This window comes from Diospyros lotus, chromosome 5 (genome assembly GCF_014633365.1).
Source record: "Diospyros lotus cultivar Yz01 chromosome 5, ASM1463336v1, whole genome shotgun sequence".
Classification (NCBI taxonomy): domain Eukaryota; kingdom Viridiplantae; phylum Streptophyta; class Magnoliopsida; order Ericales; family Ebenaceae; genus Diospyros; species Diospyros lotus.
The window spans coordinates 27,189,194-27,202,567 of record NC_068342.1 but is presented as its reverse complement, the minus strand read 5'-3'; positions in this window follow the sequence as shown (position 1 = coordinate 27,202,567).

Below are 13,374 nucleotides of genomic sequence, written 5' to 3'. Positions count from 1 at the left end.
AGATTCAACAACTGAAGTCGAATACATAATAACCTTCGAAGCAGCTAAGGAGGTTGTATGGATCCGTAAGTTCACTAATGAACTTAAAGTGGTGTCTAGCATTGTTGATCCAATAACAGTTATTGGGACAACAATGGAGCCATCGCGTAAGTGAAGGAACCACGGTCTCATCAACGGACCAAATTTGTATTGCGACATCACTATATGATGATGGAGATTATCAGCTGAGGTGACATATATAGAGAAAGTGTCGATGGATGACAACGTCGTAGATCCCTTGACTAAAGCTCTGTCCCAGGAGAAACATGAAAGTCATGTTCGATCATCATGTATAAGATACATGAGTGATTGGCTCTAGTGCAAGTGGGAGATTGTTAGTGTAGGTGCTCTAGACCCAATCAGATTGGGCATGTTGTACACTGACAATTGTAATCATGTTATTATTTGAATAAGGAGTTATTCAAATTCACAAGAATTCATTCTATTAGTTTCTTGTTATTATTGTAATAACCGAATAAAACTAGATAGAAGTCCATATGATGTATACTGTGAATAATCTATAAAGATGTGAGATGATGCATCACAGTTTCTAGACATCATTAAACGTCCCAAGTAGTAGCAATGTCAAGAATGGACATTGACAATTGCGATAAGACTTGTATGTGCTATGTTTTTTGCTATGTGATAGCAATGGGGGTCTCACACCCACAGGCATGGGGATGCCTAAACAAGTACATAGGTGACCAATGTTGGAGAACGTGTCACTGGACATGACTCGCCATGGGAATCCATTTTGGTTATATGTTGATGGAATTCTCATACGAGATGGGTGTAACTAATCCTTGGACCTGAGATTGTCACGGTCATCTCATAAGAAGACCGGTATGCTTTGACATCGTTTCGATGGGCCTAGACAAAGGTTGCATGTGGGCGATCGTTGGGATATCGTGAGGCTTATGGAGATGGGTGTATAACCAAGATGGGACTCGTCTATCCCTTGATAGAGGATGATGTATCTAAGGCGCCTTCGGTGGATATTCACTTTAAATCCATGGCCATGGTGAAAGAGATCAATAAGGAGTTATTGATTTACTTTCTAATTAAGTGAAGATATCTGGAAGATCGAAGAAAACTCATGTGATCGTTATCAAGCAACACATCGCCATACTTGAGATCACATAAGATACATTGACGAGAGGATCGAATTACACGGTAACCATGCTCGTGAAAGGTTATTTGCGGATTATGAATCCTTCTGAATAATTGGGTAGGCATGATGCCTTGCTAGAGGCCAATCTTGTCTTATGTGTTTGTACCAACACATTGCCAACATATTCGGAAGCCTAATGGGTTATACGCAATAGGCACGGTCCCTGGCTTAAACCAGGAGAGTGGACGTATGGTTAAGTGGGACACTTCGGCAAGAAGTTTTGCCATCGTAGGTTCTCACAGAAAAAGAACAAATAGACGTAATGACGTCGATATGACGAGCAGTCGTCATAATGGAAAGAGTTTTCTAAAAATGGCAATTGATTAAATTAGGAAGGAGTTTCTAATTTAATAATCTTCTATTTGTTGGAGTGGCAAATAGGAAATAAAATATATTTGGGCTTAAGTTAATATTTGGACTAAATTAGATTTGGGCCAAATATTAAATTAAATATTACATTTGGACTAAATTAGATTTGGGCCAAATATTAAATATTATATTTGGACTAAATTAGATTTGGGCCAAATATTAAATAAAATATATTTGGGCTTGAATTAGATTTGGGCCATTTAATTATATTTCTAGTTGGACTAGAATAAGCCCACTTAAGATTCTAATTAAATTAGAATTAATGGGCTAGCCCAATCCATTAGGGTTTTAGAAACCCTAGGATATTTCCCTATAAATATTCCTTTATGGGTTGCCCAAAATAGAGGTGATTTTTGGTGACATTTTTCAAGAGTTGAAAAACGTATTACCGTTCACTCTTCCCGTTTCTTTTTGCATCGATTTGAAACGTGGATGTTCTTTTACCGTCCATACACAAGCCGCGCAAAGGAGAAGGAGCTAGCACTCCTATTCCGCTCTCCTTGCCAACAGGATGCATGCCGCGTATCACGAGTTAGAGGCCGGACGCTTGGACGGCTCGAATCCGTGAACGATTCGATAATCTAAAGGTTAGATTTATTTATTTGTTTGTGAATGATTTTATTTCGACGTTGATCCAATCGCCGGGATTGGGGTAAGTTCAAAATTTTGAACTACACTGTTAACCCCATAGCGATCTTGCTTTACTTTCAATCAGGCCTCACCTTTGTAGGCCAAAACCTTACTCGACCTTCCCAATCCCAAAAGCCCTATTTTCTTTTCCTTTCCTTTTTTTTTTCTTTTTCTTTTCTTTTTCTTTTGCTTTTCTTTTCTTCCCGACAATCTGCCACCGCTGGCCGGCGAAATATGGCTGACTAGCATACCGATTTGAAGCCCTCGTTACGAACATCAGCATATCTCAAAATAAAGCCATCAGACGGTTAGATTTTTACAGATCTAAAAATTAATTTTAGGCTAACATAGGGACGCCTTCTGGCCATCGCCATTCGCCGGTAACTTTTTCGACGATTTGGAGGCTACCACGAGGTGCACTTCACCTAGGCGACCAACATACCCAAAAATGAAAATGATCGGATGGCTAGATTTTTGTAGATCTAGGGTTAAATTTTTGGCCAAAAATAAAAATTCACTGTCAATCACCACCGGCCACCGTGGTTAGTGATTTCTGGCGATTTGAGACTGCTATCTGACACCCTCGAGTATTCCGACCAACATATCCCAAAACCAAGGAAATTCAATGGTCAGATCTCCGTAGATCTGAGTTTAAACAACCGGCTAAAAACCCAAATCGCGCCTATATACATACCTCCCACAAAACAACAGAAAACAAACGAAGATCAGACCAAAACACTTAACTCCTTGTAGATCGGGGGCTCTATAAGGGCGAAAGCAAAATTGGATCGAAGATTAAATGGCTAGATCGCGAGAAATCAACAAGAATCCGAGAGAGCGAGAGAGAGAGAGAGAGAGAGAGAGAGCAGATTTTCTGGGGAGGGGGTGTGCCCACGCACCTCCCCCTTTCCTTTTTATATTTTCTGATCTTTTTAATATATATTATTTTATTTTATTTATATAAATATATTTTTAGAATAGAATTATTATTACTATTAGTATTTTTTTTCCAGATCTTTACAGTTGATTCCTTCAGGTAATCTTAACTTGTAGGCTACTTTTCCCACTTTAGCTTCAATGACAAAGGGCCCAAAGTACTTAGGACTAAGCTTTGATGCCGGCGTGGAAGTGAATGGTTGCTGCAAAGACCTTCTAACCTTAAGGAACACCTTGTCCCCATTCTCAAAAGTCATGTCACTTCTCCTCATGTTCGCTGCTTGTTTCATCCTGTTTTGAGCACTAGCCAATTCCTTCTTTAGAACATAGAGCATATCCTTCCTTTATTGTAAGTACTGCTCCATTGCTATTGGGTTAGAAGAAGTATTATCTATAGCCGACAATAGAGGGGGTTTGTATCCAAACACAGCCTCGAAAGGACTTCTCTTGATGGCACTATGAAAACAAGAGTTGTACCACCACTGGGCTAGCAGCAGCCATCGGTTCCAACTCTTAGGCCTTGTAAAACACATGCACCTTAAGTATGCTTTGAGGCATTGGTTGACCTTCTCCATTTGGCCATCAGTTTGAGGGTGGTAGGCAGTAGACAGCTGTAACCCAACTCCCAATTTCTTGAACAATTCTTGTTAGAAATTACTGGTGAATATTTTATCCCTGTTCAATACTATTGTCTTAGGGACCCCATGTAGCTTTGCCACTGAATCCAAGAAAATCCTAGCCACCTCTTATGATGAGAAGGGTGCACGAGGTTGATAAAGTGCCTAAATTTTGTTAGTTTGTCCACAACCACTAGAATCACGTCTTTGCCTTTGGATTTTGGTAACCCTTCCACAAAATCCATAGATATACCTTCCCATTCCTATTCTGGAACCTCTAAAGGCTGCAACATGCCTGGGTATGGCACTTGCTAGTGCTTACATCTTTGGCAAGTCTCGCATGCCAACACAAATTCTACCATGTCTTGCTTTTGTTTTGGCCAAAAGAACAATTGTTCGACCTTGTTGGTAGGTAGCCTTGATCTCAGAATGACCCCTAAAGGTGATCAATGCAGTGACCGTAATATCTTTTCTTTGAACCCTTTATCGTCTCCCACCACTAGTCTGCCCTAAAATCTGATGATGCCATTGGACAGAGAATAACCTCTCTTGTTTGTAGTTTGTACTGCCAATTTGGTTAAGAGTTCTTTCACCCACTTAGTATTCTCGTAACTTTGCACCACTTCTTTCATCCACTTTGGCACCACTACTATGATAGCGTGGCATTAGCCTTTCTTGTCTCTATCCTCCCTTCTGGATAAGGCATCTGCCACTATATTTTCCTTTCCATTGCGGTAGAATATGGTATAATCCAACCCCATGAGCTTGGATACTGACTGCTACACTACCCTGCACATTTATTTATCAAAACTACAACCAAATTCATCCGACGTCAATCCTCTTATTAAAGCAGGTGTAGGGCGATTATACTCGCCAGTGTGCGAGTGTGCGTGTAGTACAATTTTAAATTTATATTTCGGTGAGTCCGAGTCGATTCACAGGGAGATTATTTATTGAAGAAAATGAAGATCACAAAATATTTGATTTTAAGAGGTAATTAAGATGATCTAAAGACAATAATTAAAGCTAAACTAATACTGAATTTAAGTAGCTTGGGTCAAGGCAATTTCAGTGTCAAAATCAATTAATTCCCAATTTGATAGAAAAGATCAGCAATATTCATCTGAATTAAGTTTTACAGCTCTGTTAGTAAATTTAGTTCAAGATAATGGTAATTCTTGTTTAAGCAATATCCATACATGGCATGGAAATTCTAAGTTAAGCAATTACCATAAATTGAACTATATTCCATAGACAGAATTTATAGATATAGATTAATCATTTAGGCTTGGGTATGAAAACGTTTCCAGATCTAGTAATCTCCATACGTGGCATGAAAATTCTAAGTTAGGCTTATGCTTCAATCCAAACTTAAAGATACACTATACGCACACTGCTCAAATTGAATCAGATTAATATTACATATTTTAAGCGCAGCTTTCTTTGGGAATCATTGGCGTTGAACACTGTCCTTGCCTTAACCCAAGAATGGATTTAGCTACTCATCTTCATTTTAAAATAAATTGGCAGGAATTTAAATAACGGGAATTAAAAGACAGTATTTAAAAGACTATTTTTTAACCGACCATATAGGCGGTATATAATGAAAAGACAATAATTGAAAGACTATTTTGAACCGACCATATAGGCGGTATGTAATTGAAAGACAATAATTGAAAGACTATTTTGAACCGACCATATAGGCGGTATATAATTGAAAGACAATAATTGAATAACATAATACAACTATATGGAAACAAAGGTTAAAGATTTAAGAGAAAAATTCTAAGAACAAAACTATATAGAAACTAAAGTTGAAAATTTAAGAGAGAAATCTAAAGATCACAATTATACTTTCATTATAAGAAAATCCAATCCTTACAAATGCACCCTAAGTGCTCTATTTATAGGCTAGAAAATGTAATGGAAACTATTCAATTATATAATTTAATAATACAAAATATCTAATTAATGATGTAAGCGATGATGTAATTCCAACCCATGATGTAAGCGATGATGTCACTCCAACCCATGATGTAAGCGATGATGTCACTCCAACCCATGATGTAAGCGATGATGTCATCAATTTGTGAGTCTTGGGCTTTTCATATTTTTGGGCTTGGGCCTTGCTTGTGTTGGGCTTGGGCTTGAACCTTCCTTGTGTTGGGCTTGGGCTTGGGCCTTCCTTGTGTTGGGCTTGGGCTTGGGCCTTACTTGTGTTGGGCTTGGGCCTGGGCTTTCCATATTTTTTATATTATTATATTATTATATATATTATATTTATTTTTTTTATATTTTATATATTTTATATATATTTTTATATTAATATTTTAAACATGCACAAAATCACAAAATGCATAATAATATTCAATTTAAACTATTTTAAGATCAAAATAAGGGTGAAATTATAATAAAATTTTTACAAAATTGATCACTAATCAGATACCCCCTTCTTCTGTAGTTGGGACTGTAATCTTTGCTAGGACAGAAATCTGAGACTCTCATGATCTATTTTAATCACAAAAGGGTTACCTTCTAAATAATGCTATGGCTATCAGTACTGCTAGCAGCTCTTTCTCATACACACTCCACCCTAAATGCTTAGGTCCTAGAGCCTGACTGATGTAGGCAATCAGTTTTCCCTCCTACATTAGTACAACCCCTATTCCTTTGTCACAAGCATCCATCTCTACTATGATTTGTTTGGAGATATTAATAGAAGATCCATACAATTCCATTACCAATGACGGAATAAGCAGGGGTAGAATGGTGATACGAGTAAGGGAAGAAGTGACAAAAGTGGGTAAAGGGTATTATGGGTAGAGCAAGCTGGTGGCATGTGGGGATAACAGAATCGGTTAGAGGGGGATGGCTGGAATAACAGTTAAGTAGGAAAGATAGTAGAAAGGAAAGGCATATTTTGAGCAGTAAGGAATTCGGGATAGTGTGAACCTCTCAAAAGTCCACTTTTCATTTCATTTGTTTCTCTTTTTCAGTTGTAATTCTCTCCAAATTCAGTAAATGCAGATAGATTATCTTCCATAATCTATCATTTGGTATCAGAGCAACAAAATCAATCTCCATGGTGAACCTGAGTGACTGAGTAGGGGACCTGGAAGGGCGGATAGATGGGTTGTATAGTGGATTGGATTCGTTGAAGTCGAAAATGCAGAAGGTGAGCGGAATTGAGAAAAACATGGCCACATTGATGGATCAATTCGCTCTCCTGATGGCCCATTGGGATGAATAGGAGCGAGGGAGAAAAGGGAAGCGGGAGGGGACGGAGTTACCGTTGGGTTCCTCTTCGTTTATGGAGGGAACGCCGGAAGTGAGAATGGGTAGAGGCGAGGGGGTAGATGGAGTCGAAGGAGCAGGAAGGTCTGATTACAAGGGAAGGCGGCTGGAAATGCCGATCTTCGAGGGGGAAGATCCAGATGGTTGGATTTTTAGGGCTGAAAGATACTTCATCGTTAATCAGTTGTCCGAGCTGGAGAAGTTGGAATCCGAAGCACTCTATTTTGATGGGCCAATGCTCGCATGGTTCCAATGGGAATAAAGGCGGAGGCGGGTACGGAGTTGGGAAGAATTGAAGGTGATGCTAAAAATCCAATTTTGGTCCACGCATGAGGGGACCCTGGAGGAGAGATTCCTTGCCCTTAAGCAGTGGGGATCAGTTAGAGAGTCCCTCCTTTGTTTTGAAACATTGGCTTCACCTCTTGAAGGTATGCCTAAGGCCTTGTTGGAGGGTCAATTCATCAATGGGTTGAAGCTGGAAATCAGAGCGGAACTGAGAATGCTTAGGCCGAATGGATTGGATCAGCTCATGGAAGTGGCCCAATGAATTGAGGAAAGAAACATGGTAGTCAGAGGAAGCTCCATCGGAAGTGGTCAAAATAGGGGGACAACTCACTACAACCCATTTCAGCATCAGCACCGATCGATGAGCACGTCTGCCCCATCAGCATTGCCAAAGCCAGCAACAACCAATGCGGTTGTGCTGCATCGGAATTCGACTGCTGGTAAGGGGAGTAATCCACCTTTTAAGAGATTGAGTGAGGAAGATTTGAAGGCTAAATGGGAGAAGGGCCCATACTTTAGATGTGATGAGAAGTATTCTATTGGACATCGCTGCAAAAACAGGGAGTTACAAGTCATGGTGATTTATGATGAAGAGAAGGATGAGCTGGGGGTAGAAGAGGAGGCGGAAGGAGGAGGTAAATGGGAGGTGCAGGAGGCTAAAGGAGAGGTGATAGAATTGTCTATGAATTCAGTGGTGGGGCTTACCCCACCCCAAACCATGAAGGTGCGAGGGCAGATTGCTGGCCACGAGGTTGTAGTTCTTGTAGACGGCGGGGCTACGCATAATTTCATTTCAGCTGAGTTGGTACAGACATTGGAACTGCCAAGGTCGGAGATGGAAGGCTACGGAGTGATCATGGGAACGGGGATGGCTATGCAGGGTGCTAGGATCTGTAAGGGGGTGCTTCTTTCTCTTCAGAACTTAGAGATAAACGAGGACTTTCTTCCCTTGGAGCTGGGCAGCTCGGATGTCATCCTAGGAATGAAATGGTTGGCAACCTTGGGCAAGTTACAAGTTCATTGGAAATCCTTAACTATGAGATTTAAGGCAGGAGGAATGATGGTTACATTACAAGGGAATCTGAGTTTAAGCAAAACCCTTGTCACATTAAAAGCCATGATGAAAGCACTAAAGGACAGCGGGGAGGGGGTGCTCATCGAATTAGGGTGTTTGTTGGCAGATTGTGGGGAGTTTAAGGCTGTCACACAAGGGGGTATCCAGCAGGTGTTGGTTGACTTCAGTGAAGTATTTAATGATCCAGATGGGTTGCCACCAAAAAGGACATGAGAGCATGCTATTAACTTATAGCTGGGAGCTGCCTCGGTAAGCGAAAGGCCCTATCGCTACCTCTACGTTCAGAAAAATGAAATTAAAAGGTTAGTATGAGAGATGCTTGCTGCAGGGATTATTAGACCTAGTACTAGTCCTTTTTCCAGCCCTGTTTTGTTGGTAAAAAAGAAGGACGGGGGATGGAGATTTTGTGTAGATTACTGAGCTTTGAGCAAGGTAACGGTGCCGGATAAATTTCCTATTTCGGTAATTGATGAGATGTTGGACGAGTTGCACGGGGCCAAGGTGTTTTCAAAGCTGGACTTGAAAGCTGGTTACCATCAGATTAGAGTTAAGGAAGAAGATGTGCCCAAGACGGCATTTCGTACTCACGAGGGACACTACGAGTTTCTAGTCATGCCCTTTGGGCTGACCAATGCACTAGCAACATTTCAGTCCCTCATGAATGAGGTCTTTAAAGGTCAGTTGAGAAGGTCCGTGTTGGTTTTTTTTGATAATATTTTGGTATTTAGCAGTGACTTGGAGGCACATAAGCAGCCTTTGAAGGAGGTGTTGCAGGTGTTGGCTGAAAATAAACTCTACGCAAACAGGAAAAAATGCTAGTTTGGACAACGAGAAGTGGAGTATTTGGGCCATGTTATCTCACACGAAGGGGTGGCTGCTGATCAGTCCAAAGTTAAGGCCATGCTTGAGTGGCCAAGACTGGGGTCGGTAAAGGAATTACGGGGTTTTTTGGGGCTGACGGGGTACTATAGACGGTTTGTGAAGGATTATGGAAAGTTGGCTTGGCCTCTCACAGAAAAACTACGAAAGAACGGGTTCGGTTGGGATGAACCAGCTGAAAAGGCTTTCCAGAAATTGAAGGAAGCTATGACCTCTTTTGTAACACCCCCTCTCCTAGAACTGCCCGAGAAGAGGTGTTACTGGGGATAATAAAATAAACTGACTGATAACTGAATTCTGATACCAATACTGTATATATCAATTAACTGTAATAAGACTCTGAGTTAACAAAAACTGAAATCATAATTGCATCTAAGGGAAATTTCCTAAACTGGAAATTAAAATGAATCTAAACTGATCAAGCACTAACTAACAACTAATAACTAATAACTCCCAGACATCTTTGGTCTTGAGCGGCTCCACGTACACACACTACTGGACACTGCTGCTAGGCCCCACATCTGGTACTCCCCCACTAGGACCTGGAATGGAGAAGAGTACAAGGTGAGCTACAAAGCTCAGCAAGTAATAAACTGGAAAGAATAACTGAAGCTGAATCGAGGAATATCGATACTGATAAAAATACTTACTGAACTTGTACTGAGAGATATAAAAATCACTGGATGGCATTTATAAGATGTAATGCACATAAGCTGTAAACTAAATGCAGGTATGCAACTTTGGCCCATAGGCCCACATAACTGTAACACATACCTGACTGATCTGAGTCATGCAAACATAAAAACTGTAAGCACATACTTTGGGCAATATACCCCTAACTCCCTGGTCGACATCAGGTGAGCAACTCATAACTGAGATATAATTGTATTGATACTAGTGGGATCCCCGCGGACAAGCCGCCTGGCGCGCATAATGCAATGCTCATATAAGTGCTGGCACACGATATGTAGTGCTCCATATAAAGTCATGCTCAATGCTCATACAATGTGTATGCACATAATCTCACAAAATAATGTTGACCATGTCATAATGAACTGCTAAACATGGTATATGATTTTTACTAGAAATATTGAGATTCAAATATTCTGAAATTTCTAAGTATAGGCATGGCATATTGGATTTAGTCATATCTTGGCATAAAAATTCAATATTTGAATAATTGAATATTTATATTAAATTTAATACTTGAATCAAGAATTTATTGGAAGCTATTTGGATGCCATTTGATACTATTTGGATGATTGAGAAAGTCTAAGGAGGAAATTTGAATGAAAAACAGCTCATTCGAATGAAAAAAAATGGATTTCAGCAAGCTCATTCGAATGGCAGAAAACTCATTCGAATGACAGAGACTCATTCGAATGACAGAAGGCTCATTCGAATGACTGATGATATTCAAAGGCTATTCGGATCTGATCTAGGACTCATTCGAATGACTCTCAAATTCATTCGAATGAATTTTGAAAATTTTTAACTTTTGAACTGGCAAAACTCGACTCATTCGAATGCAACAGTAACCTTATTCGAATCAATTTGAAGATCATTCGAATGACAAGAAGGCTCATTCGAATGCTAGACTATACAAAGCAACAACTTACTCACATCTTCAAGGGCTCATTTGAATGACAACAAGGCTCATTCGAATGACAGTCAAAAAAACTCAAAAATTCATACGAATGATACGATATCTCAAGACTCATTCGAATGACAAGGAACTCATTCGAATGACTGATACAATATAAGGGAAAAACATCACGATAACACTGAAACCTATTCGGATACCACTGAACTCATTCGAATGTCAAAGAGGCTCATTCGAATGACTGGAAACTTATACAAAACGAAGCTTACGATAACAGAGACCAAATCTTGAATTCAAAACTTAGCATTACTACACCATTCCAAAGGAAATCTTGGGAGAACAATCCCAATTGATATATAAACAACTTGAGGGATGATTTACTGATCATAACTAATGTAAACATTGCAAGGAACATGCATGAACTGGCTGGTACTCACTGTACGCATGTAAATACATATATAAACATGCACTGAACTGAAATAACTCACTGTAACGCACATATATATATATATACATGCACTGAAACTGATTAAATTCTGGAAATCTGATATCAAACTAATTCAAGACCTGTAAGAAAGGATTACAGGGGAAGGATACTTGCCTTATGATCTTCTTGATCCACTTAATGATCTCACGAGAGCCTCCTATGCAAGACTTGAACTCACTGCTCGTGCCTATATATATATATATACATTGACTGTAACATAAATCTGAAACTTAAACAAAGAGTTGCTGAAACTGATGATCGAATGCTAAATAAGATCCTGTAAGAAAGGTTTACACGAAGAAGAACTTGCCTTTTAAACTCTCTGATCGATCCAATGATCTAACAGAAGCCTCCAACGCAAAGCCTTTAATTCGCTGTTGAAGCTTCTTCTTCCCTCTGTTGTTCTTCACACGGCGAAGACAACATGGCTAATGACTATTATATATATACATATGCTTAAGAGAAACCCTAACGCCATCTCTCTCTCCTAATATAACTAGGAGTCTTTCAATTCGAATCCTTCTCACGGCTGGGATTAATTAATCCCTTATTCAAAATAATTCTATTTACTAATTGAATATTAACATCCAATCCGTAAATGACCAACACGTCCTTGCATTTAATTTTCACAATAATTAAATATAATTAAATGCTATTTTCTCAATTAAATCTCTAAATTGCCACATTAAATAATTAAATGGCAAATCCTCTTAATTAATCGCTTCAATAATTAATTAACTAATTCTAAATAAATACTAGGCCCTCTAACGGGTCGTTACATCTTTACTAGTGTTGGCATTGTTAGTGTAGGTGCTCTAGACCCAATCAGATTGGGCATGTTGTACACTGACAATTGTTATCATGTTATTATTTGAATAAGGAGTTGTTCAAATTCACAAGAAGTCATTCTATTAGTTTCTTGTTATTATTGTAATAACCGAATAAAACTAGATAGAAGTCCATATGATGTATACTGTGAATATTCTATAAAGATGTGAGATGATGCATCACAGTTTCTAGACATCATTAAACGTCCCAAGTCGTAGCAATGTCAAGAATGGACATTGACAATTGCGGTAAGACTTGTATGTGCTATGTTTTTGCTATGTGATAGCAATGGGGGTCTCACACCCATAGGCATGGGGATGCCTAGACAAGTACATAAGTGACCAATGTTGGAGAACGTGTCACTGGACATGACTCGCCATGAGAATCCATTTTGGTTATATGTTGATTGTATTCTCATACGAGATGGGTGTAACTAATCCTTGGACCTGAGGTTGTCACGGTCATCTCATAAGAAGACCGATATGCTTTGACATCGTTTCGATGGGCCTAGATAAATGCTGCACGTGGGCGATCGTTGGGCATATCGTGAGGCTTGTGGAGATGGGTGTATAACCAAGATGGGACTCGTCTATCCCTTGATAGAGGATGATGTATCTAAGGCGCCTTCGGTGTATATTCACTTTAAATCCATGGCCATGGTAAAAGAGATCAATAAGGAGTTATTGATTTACTTTCTATTAAGTGAAGATATCCAGAAGACCGAAGAAAAATCTTGTGATCATTATCAAGCAACACATCGCCATACTTGAGATCACATAAGATACATTGACGAGAGGATCGAATTACACGGTAACCATGCTCGTGAAAGGTTATTTGCGGATTATGAATCCTTCTGAATAATTGGGTAGGCATGATGCCTTGCTAGAGGCCAATATTGTCTTATGTGTTCGTACCGACACATTGCCAACATATTCGGGAGCCTAATGAGTCATACGCAATAGGCACGGTCCCTGGCTTAAACTAGGAAAGCAGACGTATGGTTAAGTGGGACACTTCGGCAAGAAGTTGTGCCGTCGTAGGTTCTCACGGGAAAAGAACAAACAGACGTAATGACGTCGATATGACGAGGGGTTGTCATAAAAGAAAAGGTTTCCTAAAATAGCAATTGATTAAATTAGAAATAAGTTTCTAATTTAATAA